Source organism: Lissotriton vulgaris, chromosome 6 (genome assembly GCF_964263255.1).
Source record: "Lissotriton vulgaris chromosome 6, aLisVul1.2, whole genome shotgun sequence".
In the NCBI taxonomy this organism is placed as follows: domain Eukaryota; kingdom Metazoa; phylum Chordata; class Amphibia; order Caudata; family Salamandridae; genus Lissotriton; species Lissotriton vulgaris.
The window spans coordinates 1,545,818,901-1,545,834,049 of record NC_141694.1 but is presented as its reverse complement, the minus strand read 5'-3'; the positions used below and the strand labels follow the sequence as shown (position 1 = coordinate 1,545,834,049).

The 15,149-nt window shown below is 44.9% G+C and overlaps 1 protein-coding gene across 2 annotated transcripts in view; it reads left to right on the top strand.

Annotated features, from left to right (window-relative positions):
• Positions 1 to 15,149, top strand: part of TASP1 (taspase 1) — an 834,089-nt gene that overhangs the window by 162,196 nt on the left and 656,744 nt on the right. The gene's annotated exons all lie outside the window — the stretch shown is intronic.

Below are 15,149 nucleotides of genomic sequence, written 5' to 3'. Positions count from 1 at the left end.
ATCAAAATACTGATTCTTCAAGTAAGTGATTTTCAAAATATTTTCTTCTTTATTTCTTCACAGTTCATATGCAGTCACAGCGTACAGTTCTTCCAATCATTTCCTTAACGTACAATTCATTGCCAAGACATGTTTCGTCCGGCTAATAAGCCTAAGGACTTCGTCAGGGCTAAAAGCAAGTGACATATACACTTGATTAGATGTTGATACAATAAACCATAATAAGTTCATTTTTAACTAAATACTAATCGAATTAAGTCAGATGTACAGTATAATCTCACATGTTAACACAGGGAAGAAAACATTTAATAAATTTGTACGAGTGCTAAGTGATTTTCTTTACATCTCAAGTTGGTTTTGAAATGTGACAAGAAGATAAAGTGCTATTGCTGAATAAAGCTAAGAAGAACAGATAAGGTCTTACCACCAAAGAATACACCGTGCAGATCAATTGAAAAAATGTATTCACTAAATAGCCTAATACATGATCTTATAAAAAAGAAGAACCTCCTTTATGAGGAAGTATTACTAAAGCTAAATATACTGCTAGACTTACCAATTGAAAAAGGTCTCTGTGGGGTAGTATCTAATGGGTTTGTTCTTTTAGTAGCGAAAGCAACCTATTAGAGGGATACATGTATTTTAGTATTATAATAATACCTATACTATAGTGTTACCGATTACTATATAATGCCGCTAATTATCTACCTATTAGAAGCAGAGCCATATCGTATTTATAATAAACGGCGGCACACCAATGCGCTGACAATAATAGTTGACATAGAAATCCTTCATGTAACACAAAAGTGCTACTTTATATAATTCTAAAAGAGATATCAGACTCATAAATCTAAGTTAAACACAACACGTATCACCTTCCTTATTTATTAGAAAAATAGCTAGATGTATCTGAAGTAGCGCTGACAATAATAGTTGACATAGAAATCCTTCATGTAACGCAAAAGTGCTACTTTATATAATTCTAAAAGAGATATCAGACTCATAAATCTAAGTTAAACACAACACGTATCACCTTCCTTATTTATCAGAAAAATAGCTAGATGTATCTTAAGTAGCAGTCTCTGGTATCAGATCTACTAACTGGGTCTCAATATTTTTAATCTACCTCTATATTTACATATTCATAGAGAAAACTATATGATAATTATTACCTGATTAGTGGCTTATTCCCCACTTGTATCGGAACTTTAGAATTCTAGATATGTAATATCTGGACCTGTTATTGGAAGCCATAGACGTAAAAGCATAATTAAGATAAGAATTACCACTAACTTGTGCTTTCTAGATAGTGGTATAAAGTTATTAAAGTAGTATTAAAATTACCTTCACTTAATTTAAGGAGTCACCAGAAAAACGGGCACTCTCATTTATGGTCAAAAATTTCCTCTTTTTATATGCCTGTTAAAAAGAGCGATTTAAATTATAGAGCAGACTATTCTCATACCATTAACAAACTTTATGATAATGTCTATCCTAAAAACTCTATTATCTTACCCATTTTACTATGTCTCGTGCGGTATCAGGGATCCATGGCAGCTCGGCGTCTAGCACCCGCGCCATGTTGGGTAGGGTTATTTATAGTAGTCTCAACGATAACGGACTAGTGTGTAGTCCGTAACGATTCAGCGTCTAGCACCCGCGCCATATTAGTTAGGGTAGATAACCACTTATGGCGAAGACGGACTATTGAGAGGTCCCCGAGCGTTCGAAAAGTATAATTATCAGTTCTTTAAAGATATCTTATGCGAACCTGTAGTAAACTGGTCCTTATTTCCTCACACATTTAACTTGCAGTTTATTACGATTTATTTATAAAACTATAGTATATCCAATATTAAATGCATGTAATTTTTACGCTATTTACCAGTATAAAGAAGTAATTATAATATTCATTCCATATCCCCAAGGTTATGTCGGATATTCCAAAGTTTATTAAGTGCACTAGAATAGGCTCTAGTAAAGGTGGACAATTAAGGACGCCATCTTGACATGAGTTAATCTAAAACGAAGAGAGAGCCTAATTCTAACATCTTGGTTTAATATTATATATGGTTTCTAATTTTGACCTATATATAAGTCCTATAATATGAGTTAAAAATGTGACTCAGATAATAGAGGGAAAAGAAAAGAAAGAATCGAGAAAGAAATTATGAAACAATTATAATATATAAGTATAAGAGGAACCATCATTCGTATACATTATTCGAAACAATCGAAAACACAGGACTTCGTTATTAGTAATGCACAGTTTGCAGGATATAGCTAGTCCCAAATGTATAGAGTATATATACACTTTTATATAATAATTACGTGCATATACTGGCAAAATCTTCTTAAGCTAATTATTATGGTATTAGAATCCTAGCATATGGTTGAGCTAAAACAGGAAAGCAAGGCGAACTTATGAATATGTACAGAGAATAACATAACACATTTGTGTGAACAGCATTATAGGTACAATGTATTGAATTCTGAACATTGAGTATCAATATCGAAATTATAAAGTGCAAATTACTGAAGATGTTACTAGTTACACTTTTTTTCATATTGGTATGGTCATTACATTTTAATATTTTCATCCCAAAAAATATTGCATCTCACTATCTATGTTAATCCCCAGTTCCACAGCATGTAATCTAATTATCCAACGTACTTCTGCTTGACGAACTCTAAGCTCCCTATTCCCTCCCCTCATATTCGGTGGGATACTTTGTAGTCCATGAAAAGAGAAGCCTTTATTTGGACACTTTGCTGCATGTAGCCGTACAGGGTGTCTTTCATCCATATTTTTAAAAGCACGATAATCTTCAGAAATACGTTCTTTCATGCTTCTGATAGTGCTTCCCACATAGATCTTTAAACATTTACACACTATAACATAGACTACATATTTAGATGAACAGTCAATATGTTGCCTAATTATATATTTTTTAGATCCATTATACTCAAAATCTTTTTTCTCCTTAATTGCCATTCTGCACATATTGCAATTATTACACTTTAATGAACCCAAATTGTGTTGATGTAACCATGTAGGTCTAGCTTTCTGGTCCCTATGATAACTTGGGCTGATTATATTACCCAAAGTTTTTCCTTTTCTGTAAGTGATATTTGGGGATGAATTTTTGTAATTGGGCATCTGATGTAAGGAGATGCCAATGTTTTTTTAAGATGTTAAATATTTTATGAGAGCAGGAATGAAAACTAGTTACCAATTTCACAGGTACTTTTTCGAGTTTATCTTGTTCTCTTGGTCTTAAAGTATCCAGCCTATTCAATTTCATAGCTCGATTTTTAGCTTTATGAAGAACCTTTTTATCATAACCCCTCAATAGAAATCTTTCTTCCATATCTAGTACCACCTTTTCAAAATCTTCTTCCTTTGTACAGTTTCTACGAGCTCTATAGAACTCGCCATAGGGGATGGCGTTAATCTGGGTCTTCGGGTGGGCACTATCTGCATGTAGTAATGAGTTACAGGAGGTTGCCTTCCTATGCATTCAGACTATTTAGTGAATACATTTTTTCAATTTATCTGCACGGTGTATTCTTTGGTGGTAAGACCTTATCTGTTCTACTTAGCTTTATTCAGCAATAGCACTTTATCTTCTTGTCACATTTCAAAACTAATTTGAGATGTAAAGAAAATCACTTAGCACTCGTACAAATTTAGGAAATGTTTTCTTCCCTGTGTTAACATGTGAGATTATACAGTACATCTGACTTAATCGATAAGTATTTAGTTAAAAATGAACTTATTATGGTTTATTGTATCAACATCTAATCAAGTGTATCTGTCACTTGTTTTTAGCCCTGACGAAGTCCTTAGGCTTATTAGCCGGACGAAACACCTGTTGGCAATGAATTGTACGTTAAGGAAATGATTGGAAGAACTGTACACTGCATATGAACTGTGAAGAAATAAAGAAGAAAATATTTAGAAAATCACTTACTTGAAGAATCAGTATTTTGATCGGACATTTTGTACTTTTTACCTAGAATTGCTCAGGTTAAGAATTGTTTAGAATTAGATACAACAGGCATACTCTTTATGCCTGTTTAATTACAACTGTTGACAAGGGTTGTATCTTTACCTTTGAGCATTTACTAGAAGATTAGACAAGTTCTATAATATTAAAGAACACTACCTAATGCGCATACGTTTCCCTCTAGTCAGTTTTTGTGAATAAATGACTTATAATCTTTAACTGGGCCGCCCAATAATACAGTTGAATATCCGGAAGGGCAATACCTCCATCATACCACCCCTAACTAACTTCTGCCTGGAAATGCGCGCAGGTTTTTCCCCCCAGAGGAGACCTGAGACCAGAGCGTTTATAGACGTAAAGTATTTCAAAGGCACAAGATACGGAGTGTTCTCAAGGATATATAATAGTCGCGGTAAAGTCATTATTTTGAATAACCCAGCTTTCCCCAAAAGGGTCAGTGGTAGGGTGTGCTAATGCTTCACATCTGTACGGAACCGGTCAAGCAGGTCCTTGCACGATTCCAAGGAGTGAAAAAAGGCCTCCTGGCTAGGCGTCACCCAAACCCCCAAATATTTAAAGGGCCCATCAGTGATCACCAAGGGACAATCAGCCGGAAGTAGCGGTGGGGGTCCCTTAAGAACAAACAAAACCGATTTGGACCAGTTGATCGTGTATCCTGAAGCCCTGCCAAAAATTTCACAGATGTTAAGGAGTGCTATAATTGACCGCCTAGGCCTGGTCAGATAGAGAAGAATATCATCAGCATATAGAGATATGCGGTCTTCCCACGTCTCCGTCCAGCTAAGTCCATTAATCATGGGGTCCCACCTTATCCACGCCGCCAGGGGTTCCAGGATGAGAGCGAAGAGCAGAGGCGACAAAGGGCATCCCGGACGTGTGCCACGATCAAGTTGAAAGTCTCTGGAAATATGGCCGTTAGCCACCACATGTGCAAGAGGCTTCGTATACAGTAACTTCACCCAAGCACAAAACTTGGGGCCGAAGCCCATATGTCGAAGAAGCGCGAAAAGATACGGCCATTCGACCATGTCAAAGCCATTTGGGCGTCCAACAAAAGAATCACCGCCGGTTCAGACAGATTAGGTATCTGTGCCATCACCGCATGGACTCGTCTCAAATTTAGCTCAGTATTTCTGTTGGGCATAAAACCGGATTGGTCCCGGTGGATGAGTGTCTCCAAGTGCGGGGTCAGACGATTAGCTATCATTTTTGCCAATATTTTCGCTTCCGCACTTAAAAAGGAAATCGGGCGATAGGACGTGCGCTCGTCTGGAGGCTTGCCAGGTTTTGGTATAGCGGTAATCGTGGCTGTCCGCTGATCCCGTGGCAATTACCCCTTATTCAAGCTATCTACAAACATCTTCAAAAGAGGCAGAGCCGCAAGGTCGGAGACGCGCTTGTAGAGCTCTATAGGGATTCCGTTCGGTCCCAGGTCCTTGCCCGATTCCAAGGAGTGTATTGCAATCAGGACCTCATCCTTCGTAAAGTCAGAGTCCAAGAGTGAGGCTTCAGTGTCTGATAGTGAAGGCATTCTTATATCTTGGATATAAGTCTGCGCCTCGTTTGTTGACATGTGGGCGGTGGGGGTATAAACTGTCTCGTAATAGTCGGCTAAGGTATCTACGATGTCCGCAGGAGCTGTGACTACCTCGCCACTTGGGGTGTGGAGTTGTGCTATCGTCCTCTGGGCCCGTTCCTTTCTTTCCAGCCAGGCTAGAAGTTTCCCGGCCTTATCCCCAACTTCATAGACAGTATGTTGCGACCGCAAGAGCTGCTGTGGAACCTGGGTCCGCTGATATTCAGTGAATTCAGCCTGTTTGAGGCGCAACTGTTGCGTAACCCCCTCAGTAGGGTCCTCCTCATGTCGGGACTGTAGCACTGCCAAGTCACCCTCGATCACCTGAAGGTCAGCGTGCACAGCTCGCTTGTGACCCGTTATAGAAGCTATCGCTTTGCCTCGTAACACCGTTTTATACGCCTCCCAGAGGACCCCGGGCGAGCGGACCGAGTCCGTATTTTCTTGGAAGTAATATTTCGTGACCGTGAACAACTCTTTTCTTATTTGGGGGATCTGTAAATAACCAGGGGAGATTGGGAAAGTATGTCTCTGAGCTTTAAGATCGGAGAAATACGTCAGGGAGACCGGTGAGTGATCGGAAATACCTCTTGGGCCTATCACTGCCTCCGTTAAATGGGGCAGACTATCAGCGGAGAGGAAGAAGTAGGCAGTGCGTGAGAGACTATTGTGTACCCCTGAATAGAAGGTGTATCCGCGTTCCCTAGGATGTTTAAACCTCCACCCATCCGTGAGGCCAAGGGCTTCTGTAAAACCAGTCAGTCGCGACCTACCCGACCCCGGCTGCCTGCAGGGATGGCGATCCAGCCCATCGTCAACAAACGCATTGAAATCTCCCCCTAGTATGAGTTCATCTTCCGGCAGTGTCAACAGAAAAGCACTAAGGGCGGGGAATGCAACAGCATGAAGGGTCGGTGGAATGTACACTGTCACCACATTGAACCTCCTCCCCTCCCACAGACAGGAGACAGCTGCAAATAATCCCTGCGTATCCCTCCATACCTTCTGCACTATCAAAGGGAAGCGTTTGCGCACCTGTATGCCCACCCCCCTGGAGCCAGTGGAAAATTCAGAATGCACCACCATTGTGTACCCCCAACGGTCCAGGGCCTTTCAGGTCGACCCCACCAAGTGCGTCTCCTGGAGCAATACAAGTGCCGGGCAGCAATACTAATCCTCGCTTAATTTTGTCCCCCAACCCGTGCACATTCCAAGTAAGCAAGGTCATGGGAGGCACCCGGGTCATAACCGGGGCGCCAAATCTATCTTTTTGTCACCCAATTCCTTGTCTGCCATCACAATCAAAATCGCCTTGAAGTCCCAACACTGTACCATACATCTTAGCATAGAAATCTATAGGATGTAGCCTAGAACCAAAACAAAAAACAAAACACAACAACCCCCCACCCTCTTCTGCGATTGAAAATGCAAGTCGTACATGTCACTGCAATCAGTACCTTCAATCTCCCTGACATCCCCCCTCCAAATCCCTTCCACCCCCTCCCTGCTCCCCTGCCGGTGGACCTCGAACTGCCCACCCCCCAACAAGGCAGAGTGCCTGCACTACCCCAAACCATGCTAAACACGCAGAGGTGAAGCGGTCCCCCCAACTCGTGGCTATGACTTTGATTTTAAAAGAACGTTGCTTATCATTTAAAGACACAACCTTTAGAACAATATCATAACATGCCTATGAAAAATCGCAAAGTAGGCATGTTACACAATCGGTACAAGCTTGAGCGCTCCTCAAGGTCCCCCCTCCCGCCAGGTTAAAACCCCCCCATCTCAAAGCACATCCCCCCACTGGTTACTTGTAAATGTCATCAGAGGCAGTCCATCAGGCGGAGAAGGATGCCGCTCATTCCTGCTCGTCCAGGCCACTGGCCTCCATCCCAGCCTCCGTCACTGGAGCAGCAGACTCTCCACCTTCCTGCCGCTTCGCCCTATTGCGGCGGGTTCCTCTAGCGTCGCCGACCTATGTCCACCTCTCCAGCCAGTCCCAAGTCGCATCCGGAGAGTCAAAGAACCACGGTTTACCGTCCCATTCCACTCTCAATTTGGCCGGGAAAAGCATGGCATACTTGATTTCCCTGCTGCAGAGTTCCTGCTTAACTGCCTGGAAGCTGCGTCTCTGTGCTTTGACCCGCGCTGTGAAATCAGGAAAAAAGGAGACCTCGTAGTTGTCTATCTTCAGCGGCAGACCAGCCCTTGAGGCCTGTAAAATATTATCTCTCTCTCTAAAATTAAAAACTCTTGCAATCAAGGGTCTCGGCGGGGCCCGAGGCTTGGGTCGCCCGCCTCGTACTCTGTGAGCGCGCTCAATGGAAAAATAAGCAGATAAGCAGAGAGCGCCTTAAGCTTCTGATGTTTCACGATCAACTCCTCTACAAAAAGGTCCGCAGTAGACCCCTCTGTTTTTTCCAGAACCCCAAGGATTCGTATATTGTTCCAGCGGGCCCTCTCTTCATAGTCATCCAGTTGCTGCGCCATGCGAGTCTGTTTCTTTTCCAGGTCTAACACTTGACGCTGCAACTCAGAGGTGTCCTCCTGTAGTGCCGCCGTCTCCACCTTGAGCTCCTTCACTTCTTCATTTGTTTGTTTGAAATTTGACCGGAGCAGGGAGACTTCAGTTGTAACAGAGTCCAGGAATGTACGCATACCCCCTATGGCCGCCAGGACGTCGTGAAGTGTTGGTTCCTTGGTCGGGGAGGACGATGCTCCCGCTCCCTCCTTGTCCGCTCTCGGCGAGTCACCCTTGTCCGCTCCCTTGGTCCAGGCGAACTTGGACAACTGTGCCTGAGGGTTACTCCTAGAACCTCTGCCCCCGTGTCAATTTTCTTCGTCGGCATAAGGAGCAAGCCTGGGGACGCGATGCCAGCAGTCTCAGCCTCTCTGCGGTCTCCACCAGCTCCAAAAAGCTCTCCGGAAGGCAGACTGCTACCCCTAGTAGCCCAGTGACGTAGTGGACGTGCAGTAGGCAGCACCTCAAATCCAGGTCGCACTCCTCAGCCGCAATCGATCGCAAGGGACACGCCAAGAGCATGCGGCAGTGGACAACAGTACCTCGCACACGGGCGTCAATTTAAGCCACCAGTGCCCGTTCAGGCCTTCCAACCACCATGCCCCCAGGAAAATGCAGAGGGGGCGAGCAGAGACACCAATTGCCCCCTGAACGCTGTGTCGTGGCCTGCACGCCCAAGAGCTTAGTCCCGTTCTTCGTGGACGGTTACAGAGGTCCAACCAGCGCCAGGTCTCATGCCCAGCGAGGCAATTTCAGTTGCGCCAAATGGAAGCACCCTGGCAGAGTCCCACGGGAGCAGCAAACCTTCCAAAGCCCGTGGAAGATGCAGGGAGGGAGGGAATGGAGGGGGGGGGAAGGAAGAGGGGGCCCGCAGCGATGCTGGCCTCAAACGCACACCAAACTGACCTCCGCTGTAGCACTGTCCGTGACCATGTGCCTCTCCACTCTATGCTCCGCAGTATCGATCTCCGAGCTCTACCAGGCCCTAAAGCCGGGGCCTCCGGTAGCGCCGCGCCCCAGCCTGCACCTCCAGACCTCACAGGGACGGTGAGAAGTCTTGCAGGGGGAGCCGGTATCCGTAGCTCCCCGCCACAGCACCCTCGCGCCCAAGGGTCCGGGCGGAAGAGTTCTTCAATCGGAGGGGAGGGGGTAAGGAAGGGAGGGCCCACACCAGTCCGGCCACGCACTTCCCCCGGCGTTGATCAGCGCTAGGCCCTGAAGCCAGGGCCTCAATGAGGGCCACTTCCCGGGCCGACTAGACCACACCTCACGGTGCCCAGGATTGCAAGAAAGGGCTGTCTCCGTCGTCCCCAGGCGTCTCGATCCCCCTACCGAGGAGCCAGGCCTGCCAAAGTCAACAGCAGAGGGATACGAGGGGTCCCCCGCAGAGCCAGGCACACCCCAGCCCGGTGCTCACGCCGGTGGCGCCATTTTGCGGAGTGCAGTCTCAGGGCCTTCCAAGCCTTCGCCAGTCGCGTCTCAAGGGTCACGGCCCCGCAAATATCCTACCGGAACCTCTCAAAGGACCTCAGTCATCCGATCTTGTCGACCCCGCTCAAATTTGCCCGAATCTGCAGGCTGTGTCTACACTTTTAGCCACGGGTCGGTCGGAACTCACTCAGGCTGCGGCCATCACACTTGGCCGCTAGCCACGCCCCAATGTGCACTCATTTTTGATATCCATGCACTTCAATTGCCTGAATTACACAAATTATCAATATGGGCCTACTCCTCAAAGGAATTGTTAACCAGGTGGCAAATGTCAGAACAGGTATAAAAACTTCCGCCTACGTGGTTGATGTGCGAGGTTAAATGTCAAGAATTCTCAGTAGGCGTGTGCGTTGTACCTATGTACTAATGGGTGTAGGTGGGTGCTTCTTGTGATACGATGTGTTCGTCGGCAGGTGCTGCCATATCTAGATCTTTTTCCGCTGTGCGAAAATCCAACAATATTGCGTCTCAGCCTGGCGCAAGTTTTTGCTTAAGCAGCCCAATCGCATCCTCGCGACGGGGTGCAAAGCTCTCTGCTTGTGCCCAGCACTGAAGGGAGTGGTACCAGGCCTTGGCCACTTGGGGTTCAGGTAATATGGTGGTGTTGTCTTATGACATACAAGTTTCTCATGGAAACGGAATTGCATTGCATTGTGATTAACCCAAATAGTTGTATTTGGAATGATTTTATTTACTGCGGTCTTTTTGGTAACGTGCATTGACACCTGCTACCAGCCATTACCATCATACTTAATCTGAGGTGTGCACCTTTGTGGGTGAAAAGAGGATTGGCTCAGAAGCAATTCAGTGAAGATATACATTCTTAAGTGGAGTGGAAATTTTGTATGTCTGCTGAAAGAATGTAAGTAAGTTTATGCTGCTTGGGAAAAGGGATGAATGAGGCAGTACTCAAAACTCTGAAGGACAACATGTTTTCATTTTGTTTAGCTTTGTTATCTTACACTTTATTTTTTTATTTTTTATGAATAATTTTTATTATATATTTGCATCAGAACGGTACATCAGTATAGCAATGAACATTAGTAACGTAAACTTCTCCATTGATCATGTACTAATACAATTTCTGGCATTCCACATCATATTGCATAGTTGTAATGCAGGTTGTTATTTTGATTAATCGTTCCCTACCTCCCGCCCCATCCCTCCACCCACCCCTGTTAGTGACTGAATTTCTCAGATGCCGTTTATGGGTGCACTTATAACGAAAATTACAGAGTCGTGAATGGTGTGGGTAAGTACAAGTGTACACGTTTGGTTATACCTGAGGCCTCCCAATCCAGGCCAGCCAACCAGCGACAGATCAACAAACTATCATGGGACTCTAAAGGAGAGCCTAAAGATGCTGGCCCGATTCCGTATCTAAAAGTGCGACCCCTCCTCCTGCAGCGAAGCCCCCCACTCTGGAGGACGTGATGGAGGCTATCGCTGGGGTCCGTTCCTCATTAGAGACCCGTATCGACTCTGTGAACATTGAAGTGACACTCCTACGTGCGGACCGTTGTAAAATGGACACTAAAGTGAAAGACATAGAACTCAAAACAACGGCGCTTATTGATGATACCTCCACCCTCCAGCAACAAGTGTCTCAACTCCAAAAACAGCAGTTGCAAATGGGGGCGCTCCTTGACGACTATAAAGGGCGCGCGAGACGCAACAACCTCCGCATCCTAGGAGTCCCGGAACGTTTGGAGGAGCCGGCTACAGATCTCTTTGTGGAGAAATTAATACTGCAACATCTCTAACCGAAGCAGCTCTCCAACTATTTCTCCATTGAGCGGACACACCGAGTCCCCGGGGGTAAGCTGAAGCCGGGCGCTCCCCGTCGCCCTATCATTGCCCGTGTATTTAACTTCCGCGACCGGGATGTCATCCTTCAGACGGCACGCGCGTGACCGCCGCTACGACTAGACAATGCCCAGATCACAATCTTCCCTGACTACACGATGAAGGTCCAGGCTCGTCGGTGCAGTTTTCTTGAGGTAAAGAAGGCACTCCGAGCTCAATCCATCAAATATTCCATGCTGTTTCCCGCTAAACTGCACGTTGAATCGGATGGCAAGACTTGGTTCTTTGAGTCCCCTGCTGAGGTATTGTAGCGGGAATTCCGTTCTCCTACAGAACTGTGCATAGAGACCTGGAACCTCGGTGAATTAGGATGGCCCAAAACACACCTCAGTACCCAAAATCCCCTTACCGAGCTAGCTACATTGTCTTATTGGTCATAACAAACTCCCAATGTTTAGACAAACCAGAACATGAACTTGAAATACCTCCGGTATCGTGGAACACATGAACACTCTTTCGCTATATAATCATTTCAAACCAGAACTTGGAGTAAATGAGGACGCGTGCATATTTGAAATATTTATTTACCAATGCAGGGTTCTCAAACGCAGTATCTTACATAACACAAGCAAACATATTATAAGAAACAAAGTTATCAGCATAGTTACTAGTCCATAGAAAGCGAACGGTGACAGCATACTAGGATGCTGTAATGAATGGGAATTAACAATACCTAATTCTCACTCTCCCTATTTAGCATAGTATTTTATATCTATGAAGGTCTCATTTGGGTTTTTAGCAGGGCGGGCCCATACCTCAAAATCTCAGTGGCAGAGGATCACATCATCTTCCACCAGCTCTCTGCATGCGAAGCACCATTAAGTGTGTTAGCTGTGTTTTCAGCAAAGCAATATAAAACCCGCTTCGAGCCAGATTCTGGCAGCACCTGCATTTATGTTATGTCTAGAAAGGTGCGAAGATCAGACTTCACAACAACACTGTGTCGAGTTATCCGTGGAAGCTTCAGCACTCACTGTGCAGATAGTGTACCGAGCAAAGTTGATATCAGAGCAATAACATATTATTTCCCAAGTAAATCACAACGCTCTTCTAGGTTGAAAGCTAAAATAACAATTATGTGTCGTGTGCAAAAGTGAAGCAAAAGGAAAAATGGCGTTTAAACATTTAACAAGCTCATGCTAACTTAACACAGTATATAGAAAAGAAGTAGCTATATGACCCCCCCCCCCCAATGATCCGAGCACGGTCAAAAGTAATGTAAGGCTAGACCAGAACAGGGGCATAACCATGAAAGCAAAGTTCAATAATAATGAGCTAAGGTAATATTCAAAATCTAATGCGATGGCCTTACAGCGGCCAAAAATAAGAAGTCTTTAAACGTAGTAAATCAAGGCCCAAATTCAACCATTTCAATATTGCCGGGGCTTGACCAAAGTGTATGTACGCAAAAGTACCTTTTCGTAATAAAAAAATGTAATCAGGAACGTGCAAGTTGCAAAACTCCCGAAGGTCAGGACTGAATATGCAAAATGTGCAGCAACAGCCTCCAGCAAGAAATCACTGTCATCATCCGAAAACAGTTCAGCCATCCAATCAGGTAGTGGGAAAGAACATACGTGCTGATCCAGCACTGGATCCTCTAGTAACATCAGAGGACAACTCGGTGGGTTCTCAAGAAAGCTCTGTGCCAAGAATTCATGCGCTGCTTCCAGGATGTCCCAACGACCCATTAGTCCATGCATCGCTGCCAAGGCCATAATCCTGTCGCCAGAACAAACCAACTCGTGAGCAACTACGGGGCTCATCAGATGATTAAAATCGACGTCAGGAGACACCGTCTTGCAGAGACACAAATCAAGGGCCCAGTCGAAATCGCAGCTCAGGCAATGAAACACAGGCTGGACACAAGTAAAATAGGAAAATCGAAACGATAATCCAAATGCCGTGCTTAAAGTCGCAAGCGGCAGAGTGCCATAGTAATCAAGCATCCGGTTGCCAAACACCGACAGGAGGGGCTGATCGGCCACTAACGCAGGACGGGCATCCATGTTTAATAAAACAAAATATCACCAAAACGCCTGCAGCTAATGCTAGCAAAACTGGTAAGCCACCAAACAGGCTTGAAAACAAAGAATGAAAGAAAGCAGGGATGACTCCAAATATTTTCTCGAAGGAAGTCACAAGACCACTGCTAACTATTTAAAAAAATAAAAATGAGCGAGGCCAGACGTGGAGGAGGCATTAAAGATTTGACGTACCAGCTCGCTGAAATGTAACTGCAAATCAGTATTTAAAAGCGCCTGCACCTCTGTGCGTGTGTTAGCAATGTGAAGGACAACTGTTTCTCGGGCCGAACTCAGGGCCACTTGTTTTTGAGACAAAAGGGCTCTTATTCTACTCATTCCATTGAACGATGCCTTTAATTAAACCACAACCTTCTTCGTTATTCAACAGTAAATAACTACCGTTCGCCAGCAAAGTGAACGTGGGAACTATAGCGGGAACCGGGGTGCCTTTCAAAACACAGGCTAAGTTAGGGCGGTCCTGGTTACAAGAACCGTGTAATTGGATGTGTCTACATATTAATGAATGATCAGGTGTCTCTGTGCATTCCTCCCCCTTAAGATAAACTTCTTTCTCGTCTTTCAGGCACCTATAAGTGAATGGAAGTGACCATGCTTCCTGGAGAAACGCGATGCCTAATGGTTCATATCTCTCTATCGCAATATATCGCATACAATTTGTAAATTTGTACAAGGCAAACGGCAATGTGATCAATCCGTGGATAAGCCACGTTGCAGCAGTGGCCTCAGCTACAGAGAACGGTAAAGACTCCACCCTCTCAATGTGTAACATGGAAAAGGATGCATCACACATTGAAAGCATGCGTTGCTTGTCTGTTAAATTAAAAGGGGCAAAAAGGGACGACACGTTCATGTAATTCCAAGGCACCCTACCAGCCTTAAGCGTTTGCAGGGTCCACGCAAATTGCATAATGGAACGCAATTGATTTTTGTAGGAAGGTGGATATCTGACTATGGTTGCCCCCAACTTTTTGCCTGGTGTTTTGCTGGTTTTTCGACTTAGTTGACCTGGGACCCTGCTATTCAGGCCCCAGGCCTACTGCTCTCTCTGTAAAATGGATTCCATGTACCTTAGGTACATATCTAATTGGATACTGAGTCACCTTATCAGTCCCTGTACAGTGTACCTTAGGTACCCAGGGCATAGGTGTACCCAGGGCCTACCAGGGGCTGCAGCATGTATTATGCCACCCCTGGCTGGCCATCCAAATCTGACACAACTGGCTGCACGACAGCTGGGGCAAGGTGGTGTAATCACCCTTTGCTTTAGATATAGTATTCCTATATCTAACCCTAAAATGGACACATGTATTCCTATCAGTCACTCCTATGGCAGGCCTTAACAATCCTGAAGGCATGGTGCTTGGAATTATGTGAGATGGTGCTCTGGCATGAGCTGAGCCCGTCTGCAGCTTGCGGACCCAAGTCCTAATAGCTGTTCCATGATAACGCGTACCATATACTCTTAAGTGCATTATAATCCTCGCGGTTATTTGCTATCTTTGGTATCGCTTTATCAAAACATGTCGAGTAAGGTGTCATACAAATTGGAATACTAACCCCTCGCCAATTCTGGCAACGGGGTTAGCATTCCACCCTTATAGAGGGACACGACATGT